Source organism: Camponotus vicinus, unplaced genomic scaffold (assembly GCF_025532165.1).
Source record: "Camponotus vicinus isolate PSW18456_S1 unplaced genomic scaffold, iyCamVici1.0 SCAF_14, whole genome shotgun sequence".
Classification (NCBI taxonomy): Eukaryota; Metazoa; Arthropoda; class Insecta; order Hymenoptera; family Formicidae; genus Camponotus; species Camponotus vicinus.
The window spans coordinates 3,484,909-3,498,306 of NW_028141950.1; the positions used below are offsets into that span (position 1 = coordinate 3,484,909).

At 34.0% G+C, this 13,398-nt stretch overlaps 1 protein-coding gene across 4 annotated transcripts in view; it reads left to right on the forward strand.

Annotated features, from left to right (window-relative positions):
- LOC145964972 (uncharacterized) overlaps window positions 1-13,398 on the forward strand; it is a 28,865-nt gene that overhangs the window by 7,265 nt on the left and 8,202 nt on the right. The window contains exon 1 of one of the 4 annotated variants that reach the window (XM_083088157.1): window positions 13,112-13,301. The exons of 2 other annotated variants lie outside the window; for them this stretch is intronic. The gene's annotated coding sequence lies outside the window, so the exon portion shown is untranslated. Of the gene's footprint in view, window positions 1-13,111; window positions 13,302-13,398 lie in introns of those variants that run through there. One more of the 4 variants, XM_083088153.1, reaches the window with a different exon arrangement.

A 13,398-nucleotide genomic window follows, 5' to 3' on the forward strand; every position in this document is an offset into this window, starting at 1 on the left:
TAGACGAGATGAAATCACGGCGAAAGGAGCATCCACGTTGATGAATAACAATAATTAACGGCAGTTGATAGTTAGAAAGAGTCGCGACGTGATTTGACGAAGGATGAAAAAAAAAGGCGAGGCGGCTAACGAACTGCCGCTTGTTTCGATAAATACTCGTTAATTTACCTGTACATCGTGTCTTTAAAAATTCGATGAGTCATCTTTCATTTATGGATGAATCATGAAAAATTTTTGATTAATTTATTCGACGCTACTTCCTTATCTTCCAAGTTAGCTTGATTAAATTTTGAAGAGATATGTAATTTTTAAAGCTTTTGGAAACATTTTCTTTTTGATTAAAAAAGAACTTTTACAAAAGATATTAATATATGATTTGTAATACCTTACATAGTATGTGTAATAGCAATTTATTGATATTCCAATTGGTGCGTTTACCGATGCATTGAATTTTCGATTCGCACGCGTTTTCGCGGTACTTTTTTTTCACCGACCGATTTCTCGAAAAGCCTTCGGGTGCGAGTCCGTGACGAACGGTTGGTCATTGAAATGGGTGTATGTATACCTGTGGGAATGTATTCACGAATCCTCTCTTCGGTTGTTCAGCCAGTGGAACAGAGAGAAACTACCGGACACGACGCGCATCTTGGGTAACCCGATGTTATGTCGTAATAATCACGCCGCGTTCAAATGTAGCCGAATGTGTACGAGGTGTATCAAGAACGATATATCTAGCATTTAGCTTCTCTTGTGATCTCGATGAGATGGTCGTAGAGTATCACGAAATCGAAAAATAAGTGTAAGAAACGGTTCGCTCATTAATTCAATAAAATTGAGTTATTAATGTCACCGAAACCGTTAATTTCAACAGCGTATAAGTTGTATAAAAAAAAAGATACGAGTTTTAAAATGCGAAAATATATAATTGATATAAATTTTAATAAGGTTTTTAAAAGTACATTTAAATTAATTGCGAAATAAATTATTTTGGGAAGAAAATAATGCTATAACTCAAAAGAATCTCTACAAAATTTGCAAATTAAATTAAAATTGAAAATTATAAATTTGTTTTCTTATTTTTTGAATAAAGTTCACACTATGTAAAATAGGAAAACAAGATATACGTGGCAGTTATTTTAAGATATTATTGCGTAAGATACATAGATACATATGTATTTTCTACGCAGATATGTTTATCATCCGCTTAATCTTTGACATTGATAGAAGACAAAAGTTAATGGCAACAAGATACAATCAATTATTGATAATGAAAAAATATTATTAATTGGGGCAATCAATTATTGATAATGAGGAAATATTATTAATTGAGATAATGTGTCATTTTTATCTTATTTTTAAGATTTCATTTTTAATACTTTTCAGAAAAATATACACATAAACTTATATACGAATTATGCGGTCATATTGTTATATATCATATTGTTATACATATAGACTGTTCACACGATTGCACGGTTGTTTTACAGCTCGAAAAGTTTGAAGAAAATGCCCTCGATCAAGATTCTATCTAGTACAGTAAACTAGTGATGTAAAATCGATTACCATAAAATTGATTTCCCGTTCGTGTCAGCGCGGCTTTTAACGATTTTATGTGTGTGATGCCGGCGCGTTTACAAGTCTTATAGCCACTATATCTCTCGCACAACCATTATAAGATCTAGGAGAGAGAAAAAGAGAAAGAAAGAGAGAAGCTCGCTGATAAAGTTATGAAATTTTATTCGTATAACTAGATCACGATTATTATCTTTTACGTTACGCAAAGTTTGCTGCGCTAACGGACGCATTACGTGTAATTACTTGATCCAGATTATGTTATATATGTCAGTGTATTGATACATTCGCATCGAGCAGGATATCGCATCGAATAAAAATATTGGATTAATCCTCTTAAATATATTACTCCGTTTAAAAAAAATCAAAATTATCGTGTCACAATTTTATTAATTTTATTTAAGCGTCAATAATTTTTAAATTAAAAGCATGAAAGATGCAAAATTTTCCAAAGTTGATTCGGAGATTTATAATTTTTCATTCTTAAAAAATCTTTATGATATTTATAAATATTAATCAATTATAAAAGTTAAAGTGATAAGGTTAAAAATTAATTATATAAAAATTCTATAAATTATCGAATTATCTAATACAATTTTCATTTATATTTATTTTCTGAAAAATATATAATATTTGGACTTCTTATTGATTTTTTTTTTTGAGAATATTTAAAATCGCAAACGCGCCGAGATAGCTTGTTTGCTGTTCGCGATGTCGTTTTCGCAGCATCCGATACGCGTATCAGTGTCAGTAGTCGCGAACGACTCGGCTTTATAGCTTCGTCGTCCGTTGTCGACGTCCGGGGTGCTGCTGCTGTAGCAAACAGGATGATACGGGGACAGACCAACGGGAATCTCGGCGCGAGCAAAGACCGACGAACCATCCGTCCGCCCGTTCGCTGTTTGCTCGCTGCAGGTTGCATAACGGTTCGCTCAGCATCCAGTATGCAGTATTTGATGTCGGGAGAAAAAGGGACACGCGGAAAACGGAACCAACACTCGCATGCACAGGGTGTCATCGAATTGTCAACCGTTAATGGTATTGAATGCTGGATGAATTCGAATCTTTCGTAGCAAAAATTTTGAAAAATTTATAATTCGACGCATCGTGTGTACCTCGAATTTAAATATATACGAAAATTAAAACATTAAATTCTCTATCAAAAAATAGCATGTAGAATAAAAGTCCATTATAGTTGCGCGATTTGAGAAAATTTAATTCGCGAAAAACTCTCCATTCTCATGCTTTATGATTCGATAACCGTAACGTTTTTCAGGATTTTATTTTCAAGAGTCCATTAACGGTTGATCCGATAGAAATGGGACGCCCTATATACGCATCGTTGAACTTGTCGATTCTCATCGATCGTGCAAAGGGTTACTGCTCTGCGAAAGAAGTCGGAGTCGTATGCATCTTCCATGTAGATATTTCGCCGCGCGAAATTCTTTTTCTGTCCGCGGAATTATTATTATTATTATTACTGATTCTTTCCGCGAGAGAGTGGAAAAATAATTAATCATAGAATGCGTAAATGCTTGATCCATTGCGCGAGGCGCAATGGTGAAAGTCCGCATGAAGCCTTAGTAGAGAAGATGTCTATACATTATTAATATTCGACTTGACCCAATAATCGCAGCAAATAATCATATGCGTCGCTTCCTTCGCGCGATAATTGACTAGCTATCGTATACTCCGTTTTGCAATTTTCGTATACACTGTTGGGCAAAATTACAAAGCTACGCATGTCGTAAACGGTTTGTCGACGCAGACCTCGCTTACCTTGATGAGCTCAAAAATCATGTCCGCGCGCACATTAATTTAGTAGAGATCGTGATGATACACGATCATTATTTAATTTTTAATTCGACGATCAGATTACATATCAATCGATAATACACGTTCTGTAGTGAATTATTATTTAATTTAATATTACACACAATATTATTAAGAAATAAATCTTCCTTTTTTTAATATTATATTTAAATCGTAAACGAGTATTTATAAATTAACATCACGCCTTGTGTTTACTCAAACGGTTAACGCTCACAGATCGTAATATTATAGAATTTTCTTACAACTGCGCTATCAAGCTTAATATCGGTCATTTGCTTAAGTCAAGGCGAAATTACACGCCACGAAGTAACCTGAAAAATTCATTATAATTCACCGGCCCAGCCAACCAGAACTTCGGCGACAGTTCGTTAACGTGGGAAACATTACCTCGTAACCGTGACCGAAGATTCGCAGGAGATATTTTCTGTTTCAAGGGCACAAGCAAAATAACTTTTGTTCCCCAAGTTCCACAGTTCTTATAATCATATGAGTCTGGCATTAATTTCTCGATTAACGAAAAGGAGTTAATTAAAATTATTGGTAACATGTTACTTCGATCACATTTTTACCATATAAAAAATTAGAACAGTGTTTGCAGGATCGAGATCTTTTCACGAGCGATTGAAATTGGAATGTAACAGATCATTGAGATGAAATCCACCTGAAGCAATAGCTAGTTTAGCTCGTGCTCGATGGTCGACGATACAGAAACACGCGGTGACTTCTCTATCTTTCTCTCTTTCTTTCCTTTTCTCGATTTTGCTCACGTGTGTTACACTCTTTGAACCTCCTTTAAGCTCCCGCGTTTGTTCTCTAAGGTAGACTCTCTCCAAGGTTCGATTCGTCCAACCGCAAACGACTTCCTTCACGAAAGTAAGCGTCGTTGCTTCTTCTTCTTCTTCTCGTAGCAACATCGCCGCGAAGCGATGCGAGGTGTTTGTCTCTACTTTCAATTAATCTCGCCTTGAGGTACGTTGAACCATCCGCAAAGTAGATGCTGATTCTACTATGGTCGCGATATGCCTTGTAGGTTGTAGCTAATATTCGTCGACGAGATTAACGACACTTTTGGGAAGTGGAAGTCATTTTACACTCGTGATTTATTATCTCGTATATCTTTGTTAAAACCGAAAATCGCGCTATTTTTTTGTATACTTACTCATTATTCTTAATTCTTCACTATCATAGGGAGGATTATATATATTATATTTCTCAAATTAACTCGTGTATATGTTGAGCATGCTTTTACTTCGTCATTAATATGCTTATATGATAATAAAATGTCATTATATTTAATATCTTTTTTACAAAAATATTTACAACGATGACAAATTGGATAAAATTTTTGGGATGTTTTCCTGTATCGCAGTAATGTTTATATTTCAAAATTAATTTATCGATTTTAAAACAGAGAATTTTAAAAATGCATGTTCAATACATACAAATGAGTCAACAGTGCATATCTTGCACATAACTGACATAAATATCGGTTTTTCTTTGACTAATGCCGTCACGGACGAATCCCGAGCCCGTTAGACGCGGAGAAACGTGTAACTGGAATTTCTGCCGGCATTAAATTTTCATTAGATACAATTAAATTCGTATCATTCTGCTCTGAAGGGGATTACAAGGAGGAAAAGAGAAAGGACACGATTAAAATCTTTGTAGCGCGACCATGGAAAACCATCATTAAAAAGTTATACGCGTCGCACGCGTTAATAAATACTTGCTGATTGATCGAACACAGTTTATAAAAGCGTTTTCCGCGTGTGCAGAATGCGATCGATCGTTGTAAGTGCGTATTAGAAATTTCAACCGAAGATGACAACTATGACATTTGCAAAATGTAGATGCTACACTCGAAGCAGCACTCGACGAGGAAGCGTGTTAAACTTTTCATTGGTTACTCGTGCGTGAAATGTCGAGGTTAATGCTCTTCGGGTATTTTCGATGAAAATTAAATGTGTTTCAGGGAGGTATAAATCGTGTTATTATATTCTTTATATTTTTATTTCTGGGGAGATTATGGAATTTTGAAGGCGATAAAGACTAGAGAGAAGGAAAAAATTTTTATCATTATTATATTTAAGTACATTGAGAATTTTGTTTATTAATATTTATTTTTATATTAATATGGATTTTTCTTTTCTCTCGTGGGAAATTACTATTTATATTTCTATAGCTAATTAATTAATAATAATCATAATTAGTAATAATTATTCTTCTTATAATTTGTGCTAATAATAGTGTTATTTCTCAGTAATTTTTCTTTTAAAATTGATCATAAAATTAGAATATAATTTTAAAAAAGAATGATGTCTCTCTATTATGTCAAAAATTATCGTTTTATGAAGACCTTCTATGAAACACCGACTTTACAAATTCACTTATATGTAACGATAACTAATAGATTACCTGCGCGATTTAAAGATTGGCTTTTAAAAACGAGTAAAAGGATCTCGGCTTATAGAAGGATAAAAAGAAAAAAAGTGTCATAACGAATCGAGGATGACGATTTACCTCGATAACTCAGTCTATGTCCTTGGCTTTACCAAGTTGATGATATAACAATCAATGCTCTATTGTAAGTCGACAAAATCTCAATAATTCATGTGGCACGTGCGATCACCGCGTTATAAAAATCGAAAGGAAGTTGTGTTTTTTTAATCCTTAATCAGAAAAAATAACGAAATCGACATGGAAATTGCTTTCGGAAAGAAATTATATTACAAGACGATAATATGACGAATCAGGATGAAGTAACGAAAATAAAATTCTTGTAAATATATCAGTGTTGCGTTGCTTAAAAAAATTATTTAAATATATAATAACAAGTTATATGTGCAATAACATAAAAATATGTTATTATTATATAAATTTTTCTCTTACGCTATCAATTTTTCTTTTATTATGTTAAAAAACTTCTAACGTAAGACATACATGAAATAGAAATTTATTATATCTAATATTATATTTATTTTAAAAGACTCGTTCTGAAATTATTTAATGTCGATTTCGTTCGATTACTGAATATGTATTTAGTTTCTTTATTTTTCGAAAAAATTGTGACACATGCTGATGAGAACCGATACGCGAACAATGTATGACTTCGAGCGATACACGTGGAACATTTATCAAAGAAAAAGAAAGAGAGAGAGACCGTCATTTATTTTCTAAATATCTATTTCGCGGACGGAAGATAATTTATTATTGCTCGCTCGCGCCGATATTCTTACCGGAAACCTGCAGCTGAATTAATACGCAGCTGAGAGATGACGGACGGGCACTTAGAGAAACGCCATTCGTCATCCAGCTTATCGGGCTTGTTCCCGCGAGGGGAAAATTATAAATGCATTTTCATTGCGCGCCGCGCCATTGTTGTATCGCAAATCGAGGCCGCATTAAATCACGAGGATTTAGAAAAGAAAGGATGGAAAGTTGCCGTTGTGGCAGGATCGCGTTCCTGCGATTGCGGTAGGTCGTTTGTTTGTCTTGTTGGTGCAATCATCATGCAATGCGAGATTGTACTCTAGAAAAAAAATGATACAGTGAAAACATCTGCGACGTACATCTCCGATATGGCTAAACATAAAGATTAAATGTAGATAACATTAATGAAAAAGGAACAAATAAAAGAGATAATAAATGCGCGCTCGTATGCGAGATTTTTATACGCGATCATATATACATATTTATGAAACATATTTAAAGTATTAATCATTATAAAGTGTTTTTAATAACGTATTGTGTGTATAATCTTTAATAATCGTTTGCACGATTTTTTCATTATTTAAATTATTATACGCATCTAATGAAGTGAAGTTTAATCTGAGAAAGTTATCAAACATGTCGGAGTTATAAAAGTGTAAATAATTAGAAAATCACACGATTAAATGCTCTCGAATCTTTTACCATTCACTTTTTTTTAGCAGCTTGAAATCTGACATGAAAGGTGATTACGCAAAATACACGGAAACAATATCGAGAAATCGTATCGAGAGAAGAACGGCTTTTATTCGCTTAGTTTCACGATTGCTACAAGCGATTTATTGTCGCGTTTTGTTAAATTTTTACAATTTTGTCGGAATCACAATGCAATCCGCGCGCGAATATTTTTTCAAAAAATACTGATCGGGAAAAAATAAAACAAAAATGAAAAGTTTAAAAGAGAATAATCAACAATCGATACACGAGAGAGAAAATACAAAGATCGAATCCTACATATGGGTGAGAGCGATCTGCGATTCTCCATGTATATATCTTTCTTTTGTTCTCGAAAATACACGTTTCATTATACATATGTATAACGATTTTATGAGGTTGCCGAGTAAACCGAATTATAGCACTTAATATCGAGGTCGCGGAGGAAGTTTCAGCAATTCGCGATTCGTCACGTTATCTCAATGCAAACTCACGATACGTAATATATTTTTTAATAAAAGAAAAAGAAATCTGTTCTACTTATTAAAAATCTTTATTTGAAATATAACATCTATATTAAATTCATCTATATTAAATTTATCTATATTCATCTATAAATTTTAGATCTATTAAATTTTAAATCTATTAATTTTAGATCTATCTATTAAATTTTAGATTAATGTATGCATTTATAAGATATTTTTGTCTTTTGGTGATTTGTAATATCACGAAAATATTTGAAAAATATTTGAATCTGTTCTTTGCGGAGGAAGGGGAGGGGAAATTTAATCGCATCTATAATTAAATTAAATTCGTCTGACTTAACGCGCGGCGATTCAGCCTCACGAGGTGGGAAGAACTCTATAACGGCATAACGCGTACAACTTTTCTCTTATGTAACATAGACCGAAGTTTCTGCTCGGTGTAGCGTGCATGCATAGCAGGCCGCCTCCAGGGAGCAAAACTGACGGACGGAGAAGGCATTGTCTTTCGGGAGCGTTCGGTAAACTTAGCTTCTTTGTTCGCCATAAAGCCAGGGAAGACCGGAATCTGGGACGATCATTCGAATCTCCTTCTCTCTGAAGCACTCTGTGACACTCTAATAACTTCGGTAATGATTATTAACCTTTCGCTGACGATTGTTTTGTACACAATCGTGGCCCTTACAAAGAGGACAATTCTCTTTCTTATTACTTTGTACGGTTAAATAATATTTTAACGTTAAATAATATATTTAGTTTCTTTTTATTTTATAATTGACATGTAAAAGATTTTAGATGTATAATTATATACATTTTTAAATTTTGTTATAGGTTTTTTTGATATAGATTTTTATGTAAATATTTGTCTCTAAAAAATGCGAAACGTTGCATTTTAATATAGCTTATATAACGCGTCCTAATTTGTAGAAGTGTCAAATGTGTGGAGCAAAATTTGCGTTAATTTAATTTCGCTTAGTTTGCACAAGAATATAGAGATAATGACCAGCGCAACATGCATTCGCGCAAAAGTGCAATTGCAACGCTGCGAAAAAATATGATACGTGACCATGTATTTAATTTCTTTCGAGCAAAACTATTTTATAAACATAAGCGTCAGAATTTAGCGCTATCTTCTTCTGAAAACATCATATTACACAAGATTAATTCACGTATATAGATTTTGTTTTTTATTTATTTTTATTTATACAATTATACAATTTTAATGTTCACTTTGATCTTTATTTTTATAACAATTATAGCATCTTAGGAAAATGAAAAAAATTTATTTTAAAAGTTAGTTTCAGAATTTAAATGCTATAAGATGTTTAAAACAAAAATCATTGTCCTTGCTTAGAGAAAAGTGTCAAGGGAAAATGCAGGAAAAATCGGAGCTAAGCAATCGCGTTGCAACATCATAATTGTCATATTTGTTATTCATCTCGCGTATTGTTTTTTCTTGTTTTTTTGTGCTGGCTCTGAGAATCGTACAAGCTTAACGAAAGTGACATCATATTCTCCAGACGAGCCAGTTCTCATTGACTCTAATACCGGTTTCCTCGAGCCGGCCGAAGAAGAACCTTCGTCGGTTCGTTTGACACAATCGTTGGGTTAAGTCGTAACCTTAGGAGAACGGATTCACGGACACATACGTGCCTAATTTCTTCTCTCCTCTCTTTCTCTCTCTCGTTTTTTTCTTTTTTTCTAATTTTAAACGACGCCCGTCACCGTGTCTTACCTGGTAGAAAAACGCCGCATGTGTCGGTTCGCGCGGTTCCATAATTAGCCTCGTAATTATTATGAATTAGTCTCGCAAAAATGCGAATTAAACGCCGAGCAAAATGCGACTTCGCGTGGCTTGGAAGCGGTTTTTCAGATTCGGGGCCAGTTCTTCGAGGGATTAATTTATTTTACGACAAGGTAGCATTTTAATCACGTAACTCGGAAATTATATATGTTTTTGCGACTGATGCAGTAATTTATGTAAGTTCGGTTGCTTGGTAAAGTAAGAGTAATATCGGTCTCCTCTTTTAATTAATTCTGTCTTTTAAAAAACATTAGGAGGAGATTTTATTTAGCACAACTTTCTGATATCATTAACATTACATAATTTTGCAAATAAGTCTGAAAGTTTCGTTAGGTTAAAGTTTATGCGAAAAGAAGAACTAGTTTCACATCATTTGCGTTAAACTAACGATTTCTTCTTCAGTTTAATCTACAGCGATATAGATGCAATTTCAGAGCTCTGCGAACGATGAGCAAAATCGAGTAAATTTACGAAATATATAATTGATAATTAAAGAAAAAGGCCGATAAATTCCTCCTCTTCTTCCTCTTCTCGCAACAGGAGGGAAGGGGAAGGGCTCTCACCTTTCACCCCGAAGTAACTGTACAACTGTAGAAAGTCAGGGAATGGATCACAGAAACGAACAGCTGCCGTCGTAATCTGCTGCTTCGATTACGTCGGCGATGGCAATAAACTTTGATAACGCTAATAACGGCACCGTAATAAATACGCGGCGTGCAACCAAAGAGAAGTTGCTGCGCTCTCGCAATTAATCGCGCTCCATCGAAATTAACGAATGATCTCGCAATCACATTCGTTCACTTTCGACTTCCCTTATTTTCGAGGCGAGTCTCTTACAAATTTAATCTTGTCACCGTTTATTTTGTGAAATTTTATTAAATTTTTTTGAAGATTTTTAATATCTTTTAAACTATTAATATCTCGATTAAAAATTAATCTCTAAATTATTTACTTGTTATTTTAAACGTGCTATATTAGAAGAGATTTAATAAAAAGATTCTCTCTCTGTATTCTGTATTATTTTGAGTAAATACGAGTACGTTAGTGGAATTGATAATTTTTCATTAAACATCATTGTTAATTATCGCGATGGTCCGTTTGGCGATGTAGAAATAGACATCCAACAATGAGAAAGAAATCACGATGCACACAATGGAGGAGACGTGATGAGAGTTCTAATGAAATTGCCAGAGCGGAAATGCAACAGAAAACGTTATTAATGTCGGCGCAAGCAATTCTTGTTGTTTATGAATGATAAATTATTAATTATTACGATTATCTTTGATCACACAGGATCATTACCTATTTTTGATTAGAAAACGGGATATAATGCTGAATACACGATTAAGAACGACGTACAAAGCGATTCTAAAATCAAATTTGATATTTTAAAAAATAAATAATGTTTAAAGATATCTCTCTTTAAAAATAGACGTTGATATCCTTTACATTATAAGCATACAAGGATGCAAAATATTTGTCTTTCGCAAATTATAAATATTGATGATTTAAAAATAATTAATAAAAGTTTATTCTTGTGTATCGAAAATTATAATTAAATCTGATTGTAACGAAATTTTTATTTTGTGCTCTTTAACTAGATATTTGATATCGATGATTATAAAGTTGTGAAAGAAATTTAATCATATTTTTACTAGTCAAAATTATCTTCAAAATTAGAGAAAGGACAATTTGTAAAATTTGGCAATCACTACATATTGCAGGAACAAGATTATTAACCACAATAATTGTTTTCCTTCCGCACATTGCGTCCTCTTGCCAAATCTTATTGTCTACCAAACGGATCGTTAATTTTGAACATGAAATCGATGCGTACAAAATTTACGAGGGATCAATGTAATATATTCTTTGGACGGATGTGCGTGCAAAGAATGGCAAAAGTTGTACAGAAAGAGAAAGAAAGGATTACTTACATAAGAAATTGGATGACCGCTTTCGTTTGTTCTTAAACACGCACGCTTAATAGTTATTTGCCGCAGAAATGAATCCGTCTGAAAATTCAATGTCGAGCATTTGATTAAATCTAGAATCCATTGAAGATAGAAAACGTGCCTTGCACACAGGCGATAACGTAAAAACTCGAAAAGTTTTATTTTTAAAAAATATATATATGTATTTGACATTTTTTTAATTAAAAAAATTTTAAAAATGAATTTGATCATTCTTTGGATTCGCATACGCGATCTATGCAGCCGAAACAAGTTTGACTCTTTTATTTTTCGCACAAAAATGCACTCGATGAAGGGCCAATCTTCTCTGGACATTGATTCAAGTCTCACATTTCGACTAAATTTAATTTAAAGATTCATTTATTATCGCGAAATTTAATCCGAGAACGATCCAATTCACTTTATCAGATCTTGAAAAAAAAAATTAATATATATATTAATTATAAATATATTTACAATTTTAAGATTAACTTTCCCCTTTAATTAAAAAAATATTAAATAATATATATGTTTCTTTGAGATGAAACTTTTCAAGTTTCTTAACAAAATTTAGCAATCTGTGATGTCGATTTGCTTTTCGCGCTCTTTTTGTCGGCTCGTTCGGCTCGCATAATGGATATTTACGGATGATGCCGCGTGAGAAATTCGACTGCGGTCGACAACAATCGAGAGTAAACTTTATTTTTCTCTTTTGGCTCGGTAACCCGGTGATGCGTGACCTTTCTCACACGCGGTGAACAATTTAGCCTCCGGTACGCATTACCGCAGACCCCGGATCGTCTCGAAACTGCCGCAACCGTCGGATAAGATCGGGTGCGTCGGGTGCAATTTGCGCGTCTGGTCGCGAAGAGACGCGCGCTTTATTACCTGCGCCTCTCTCGCACAGGTAAGTTTCGCCCCCGCCGGCTAATCGCGGCATATCGAACACCGTCAAGATGAAAGCCTGTTAACTTGATTAACATAGAAAGGGAGATTTGCATGCGTACAATGTGAGTTACGAGAAGTAGCTTCGACAGATATCGTCTTTTCAACGTACTTAACTCACACTAGGTCAAGATTTTTAATTCTTTCCTCCATGACAATGTTACATTTTTAATAAAAAAAATATGTGATGCACGATAGTTATCGTGATACATCACGATAAGATTTTGATATCGTTTGTGCAGGTGACTTGAAAAATAAAATATATAATATATGTAATAATATTAATTAATTATGTGCGAAATTAAATTATTTTTAGACATTACATTGTTTTTAATAATTTTACTTTTCGAATTTAAACAAGTGATATTTTTACCAATTTCCACAATTGTTAATTATAATTACTTATGCATTGTACTTGTTCATTTAGTTTCGTATACAAGCGTATAGAAAATCGAAGTATATTTCACAATGGATTCGCACGAGGAAGCTCGACTCCGAGCATTATATTGCGATCGAGATGCGAGAGCGTGGGTGCATCGCACGTATAAACGTGACGGGAAGAAGGGGCCTCTCGATTATCGAAGTGAAAGTCGCGGATCGGCGAGGCATTCAGTCGCACCGCGATCGCCGCAGAGAACGTTTCATGTTGTATGTTGTATCTAATTTGCGGTCAACCTTGAACGTTTGGTAACCAGTGTACGTTTTTGCGGAAAAACGTGCGGAACGGTGCGATGTGTTACGTGCTTGTGATATTCTTGGACTTAAAGCGCTCCGACTGCATCGGACGTTCGAAAGGTGCGATCCTGAAACGAAAATCGATGGATTATCGACGAGTTTAATAGAGATTGCTATCGAATTAGAATGCAAAATTATAGCGATGTTCTTGGATCAG